Source organism: Heptranchias perlo, chromosome 6 (assembly GCF_035084215.1).
Source record: "Heptranchias perlo isolate sHepPer1 chromosome 6, sHepPer1.hap1, whole genome shotgun sequence".
NCBI lineage: Eukaryota > Metazoa > Chordata > Chondrichthyes > Hexanchiformes > Hexanchidae > Heptranchias > Heptranchias perlo.
Window position 1 is genome coordinate 73,736,266 of NC_090330.1, and position 5,812 is coordinate 73,742,077.

The 5,812-nt window shown below is 42.9% G+C and overlaps 1 protein-coding gene across 1 annotated transcript in view; it reads left to right on the forward strand.

Moving 5' to 3' along the window:
• myo16 (myosin XVI) overlaps positions 1–5,812 on the forward strand; it is a 773,985-nt gene that overhangs the window by 16,415 nt on the left and 751,758 nt on the right. The gene's annotated exons all lie outside the window — the stretch shown is intronic.

Sequence of the window (5,812 nt, forward strand, 5' to 3'; positions counted from 1 at the left end):
ACAGATTATTGCTGTTCTTGAGATCTTCCTGTGTGCAAATTGGCTGCTGCGTTTCCTGCTTTACAATAGTGACTACACTTCAAAAAGTACTTCCTTGGCTGTAAAGTGCTTTGGGACATCCTCATGTCGTGAAAGGCTCTATATAAATGCAAGTCTTTCTTTCTTTCTTTCAATTGCTGATCTGATCTAGCGATAGCTGCCCGGGATTGAAAGGGGGAAAAAAATCAGCCAAAGTTCCCGCTTATAATCATGGCTGGATAATGTTCATGTGAATACATTAATGTGTTTGTTGCGAACAGTACAAAGTACAATTTCACCCCAACACTGTGCTACCACTAAAGGAGACGAAGGTTGTCATAAACACTTCATTTATCCCAGAAAATTAAGTAAGAAGTGTCCATGTATTATAAAATGAGAATTTACTTTTTAACAGTATAAAAGGTGAATGGCTGAATGTTCAAAACTGAGGGGTCACCCTTGAATTGATGATGAGTTGCTTGATATGCAGCATTTGGTATCTGGGGATTTTTGTATTTGACTGGTCTTCGAAAGAAGAAACAGTCCAGCCTATAGTGAACATCAGCAAGAGGTATTACAACTAAATGGAATCAGTGGCAGCATAGTCATAGATAAACTATGAAAATGATACGGAACAGAGTGTTCTTCCTAAATTTATCTGGGACAATCTGAAGATTTAGGAAAAATTTAAATATATGCATAAAAATCTCTCTACAGTATGCTAATGTAATAGTATAAAAATAGAACGCTGTGAAATAAAGATGATGTGAGACAATTCTTTCCTTTCGGGAGTGAGAGCCACAGATCCCACAGGCCCCCAGTTGATAGAAGGGGGAGAGGTGGAGGACGATTTGGAGGAGGGGCGGAGAAGACCGATGGTCCCTGGAAGGAGTGTCCAATCTGTAAGAAACAGTTCCAGGATGGCAATGGGAAGCAGGTGCTGGAGCTGCACAGAGAGAGCAGGACCCAGGTTCTATCCTCCAGCCTGTGCTGAGTTAGCTGATCTCAGCCCGGTGCGGTACTGAGTCCCCAGTTTCATTGCAGCCATGATTCCTGTTCCTGATTGATATCCAATAACCCTCCCCTCCTCCTTGCTGGAAACTGTGCAGGTGGAGGTCAAGCGATGACTGGTTGGAACTCCCCCCCTCTCACAGTCGATTAGCCAACTCTCACGTGGAAATAGGGAGCGCTTGGGCTATCCCGGAGCCCGAGGAGTCAGTGCCCCCCGGGAGCAGAGGGGGGTAACCCAGTGTGAAATTGAAGCCCGCACTCACCCCTAAAGGGATTGGTGTATGAGATGAGAGGGCTCACTGTGGCATCCCAGTGTGTGCTTGGGTTTTGAATTTTCTTTCGCTATTCATTTCTTTATAATGCAGTCCGAGCGGAAGCGATTATGCCATTCTTTCCAACGTAACTGTTTCTTTATCCTGCACACTCATCTCGATTTTTACACCAGCGACTATCTGATAACTAAACATTTTCAGGGGTGACTGTCGTGGGTAGCACTCTCCCCTCGGAGTCAGAAGGTCATACTCCACTCCATAGACTTGAGCTCCATAATTCAGGCCATCCAGGTTTTTTGATGAGGTAACAGAAAGGGTTGATGAGGGCAATGCAGTTGATGTGGTGTATATGGATTGCCAAAAGGCGTTTGATAAAATGCCACATAATAGGCTTATCATCAAGATTGAAGCCCATGGAATAAATGGGACAGTAGCAGCATGGATACAGAATTGGCTAAGTAACAGGAAACAGAGAGTGGTGGTGAATGGTTGTTTTTTGGACTGGAGGGAGGTGTACAGTGGTGTTCCCCAGGGATCAGTGCTGTGACCACTGCTTTTCTAGATATATATTAATGACTTGGACTTGGGTGTACAGGGCACAATTTCAAAATTTGCAGATCACACAAAACTTAGAAGCCTAGTGAACAGTGAAGAGGATAGTGATAGACCTCAAGAGGATATAGACAGGCTGGTGGCATGGGCAGACACGTGACAGATAAAATTTAATGCAGAAAAATGCGAAGTGATACATTGCGGTAGGAAGAATGAGGAGAGGCAACATAAACTAAAGGGCACAATTCTAAAATGGGTACAGGAACAGAGAGATCAGGGGGTATATGTACACAATTCATAGGGCAGTTTGAGAAAGCTGTTAAAAAAGCATATGGGATCCTGGGCTTTATAAATCGAGGCATAGAGTACAAAAGTAAGGAAGTCACGATGAACCTTTATAAAATATTGGTTCGGCCACAACTGGAATATTGTGTCCATTTCTGGGCACCGCACTTTAGGAAAGATGTGAAGGCCTTAGAGAGGGTGCAGAAAAGATTTACTAGAATGATTCCAGGGATGAGGGACTTTAGTTATATGGATAGACTGGAGAAGCTGACGTTGTTCTCCTTGGAACAGAGAAGGTTGAGGAGAGACTTGATAGAGGTGTTCGAAATCATGAAGGGTCTATTCAGAGTGGAAACAGTGAAACTGTTCCCATTGGTGAAAGGATCAAGAACCAGAGAGCATAGATTTAAGGTGATTGGCAAAAGAACCAATGGTGACATGAGGAAAAACATTTTCACACAGCGAGAGGTTAGAATCTGGAATGCACTGCCCGAGGGGGTGGTGGAGGTAGATTCTATCATGGCCTTCAAAAGGGAATTGGATAGGTACTTGAAAGGAAAAAAAAGTGCAGGGCTATGGCTATAGGGTGAGGGAGTGGGACCAGCTGGATTGCTTTTGCTAGGAGCCAGCATGGATTCAACGGGCCGAATGGCCTCCTTTCTATGATTCTATGATTCTAACACTCCCAGATGCAGTACTGAGGGAGTGCTGCTCCGTCGGAGAGGCAGTTTGAGGACGTGCCGCACTATCAGAGGGGCAGTACGGAGGGAGCATTGTTCTGTCGGTGGGGCAGTACTGAGGGGAGTGCCAGCCCTTAATGTTTCATCCATTTAAGTTACTGGACAGGGAATCAGGGGTCTCTGGCTGGTGATTTCCTGACCAGTTCTCCCTGCAAGCGCTGCTCCTTGCTAGGGGCACCTGTTCAGGGAATCAGCCCTGTTATCTATTTGCTTACTGATGTTAATCATGTAATATTGTTCACCTTTGATCCTTTTGGCAATTAATTTGTTTAAGATGAAATAAACTTAAAAGATGCTTATAAATCTTCAACAGTTTAAAATGTTTTCAATTTGTTGCATATGAAATCTGTGTCACGGAACAGGTTTACATGTATACATGGATTTCAGTAAGGCCTTCGATAAAGTCCCCCACAGGAGACTGGGCAAGAAGGTACGAGCCCATGGAATCCAGGGTGCCTTGGCACTTTGGATACAAAACTGGCTTAGTGGCAGAAGGCAGAGGGTGATGGTCGAAGGTTGTTTTTGTGACTGGAAGCCTGTGGCCAGTGGGGTACCACAGGGATCGGTGCTGGGTCCCTTGCTGTTTGTGGTCTACATTAACGACTTGGATATGAATGTAAAAGGTATGATCAGTAAGTTCGCTGATGATACAAAGATTGGTAGGGTGGTAAATAGCGAGGAGGATAGCCTCAGTCTGCAGGACGATATAGATGGGTTGGTCAGATGGGCGGAACAGTGGCAAATGGAATTTAACCCGGAAAAGTGCGAGGTGATGCACTTTGGAGGGACTAACAAGGCAAGGGAATACACAATGAATGGGAGGACCCTAGGCAAGACAGAGGGTCAGAGGGATCTTGGTGTGCAAGTTCACAGATCCCTGAAGGCGGCGGAACAGGTAGATAAGGTGGTAAAGAAGGCATATGGGATACTTGCCTTTATTAGCCGAGGCATAGAATATAAGAGCAAGGAGGTTATGATGGAGCTGTATAAAACACTGGTTAGGCCACAGCTGGAGTACTGTGTGCAGTTCTGGTCGCCACACTACAGGAAGGATGTGATCGCTTTGGAGAGGGTGCAGAGGAGATTCACCAGGATGTTACCAGGGCTGGAGCGCTTCAGCTATGAAGAGAGACTGGGAAGATTGGGTTTGTTTTCCTTGGAGCAGAGGAGGCTGAGGGGGGACATGATTGAGGTGTACAAAATTATGAGGGGCACAGATAGGATGGATACTAAGGAGCTTTTTCCCTTCGTTGAGGGTTCTATAACAAGGGGACATAGATTCAAGGTAAAAGGCGGGAGGTTTAGAGGGGATTTGAGAAAGAACTTTTTCACCCAGAGGGTGGTTGGAGTCTGGAACTCACTGCCTGAAAGGGTTGTGGAGGCAGGAACCCTCACAACATTCAAGAAGCATTTGGATGAGCACTTGAAATGCCATAGCATACAAGGCTACGGACCAAATGCTGGAATATGGGATTAGAGTAGACAGGGCTGATGGCCGGCGCGGACATGATGGGCCGAAGGGCCTCTATCCGTGCTGTATAACTCTATGACTCTACAGATCTCCCGTGGCATTGCTCACAGTGGATCAAAGGTTACACTATTAGAAGCAGGAGGATGGGAAGGGGTGCTGGGATGTGGAAGTAGGGGAGGAACATAAGAACATAGGTAAAATGGGAACAGGAATAGACCATTCATCCCTTGAGCCTGTTGTACCATTCAATTAGATCATGGCTGATCTGTACCTCAAATCCCATTTACCCACCTTTGCTCCATATCCCTTGATACCTCTACCTAACAAAAATCTATCAATCTCAGTCTTGAAAATTTGAATTGAACCAGCATCTACAGCCTTTTGGGGGAAGAGAATTCTATATTTCCACCAACCTTTGTGTGAAAAAGTGCCACCTGATTTTACTCCTAAATGGCCTAGCTCTAAGTTTAAGATTCTGCCTCCTTGCTCTGAATTCTCCCACAGAGGAAATATCTTCTCTAACGAATCCTTTTATCATTTTAAATACAAGCAATGCAAATGTCGAGTGAAAGAATCTGGGAAAAGGTTGCAAGACATCTTCCTAGCAGTGAAGTAAGTTTCTTTTCTAATGGTTCCTGGAAAATAAATTAATAATATTTTGCTTAACAACTGCAGGTAGGTAAATGAATACATTTGTTCCCTTGCATTCCATAATTTCATAAATAAATAATTCTTTGGACCTTATATGGGGATGCAGCACTTTACTTTTACTGCTCACCTGTTTGGGGTTTGAGTTTATGTAGCAAAGGTGAAGAAATATATAAAAGTTTAGTTTATCATTTTATTCTTTGCATCTTCTTCACCAAATATCTCTGCAAAGGTACTTATTGTATTTGAGACAGTACTTTAGTATTTGAGACAGTACTTAGTGTATTTGAGCAGAACCTTGTGGTAAAACATTTTTAAAATTGAAGACAGTGTTTCAGAGCTTGCCACTTGTTTCTGTGAATTTTTTTTTGAATATTCAATTTAAACACAAATAAAAGAAATAGGGACAAAAGTTTTAATTTTTATTGCACCTGGTACTGAGTTTCACAAGCTGAGAGCACATACCTGGAATTCGACCCCTCATAATTTTCATTCTATTAAAAGTAATGTTATTTACTTTAAATAACATAGGGGAAGCCAATATCATTTAAAATGAATACTGAGAGTGACTGAGAGGCCAGCTTTATCAGAACCTAGTAAATGTCATGAAAATAACCATATTGAGCTATTTTGTAATTACGTTATTTCTACCCATCTGTAAAAGAACTCTATGTAACTTAAACAGTTTGGGGTAGATCATACACTGCTCATAATGTGTAAATAGGTTTGTTGCCTAATTGATAATTATTTTTGAAAGACAAGTCTTAAACTTTGTTGCATTTTGATGTCTTTTTTAAAAAAAATTTTTGCAACTG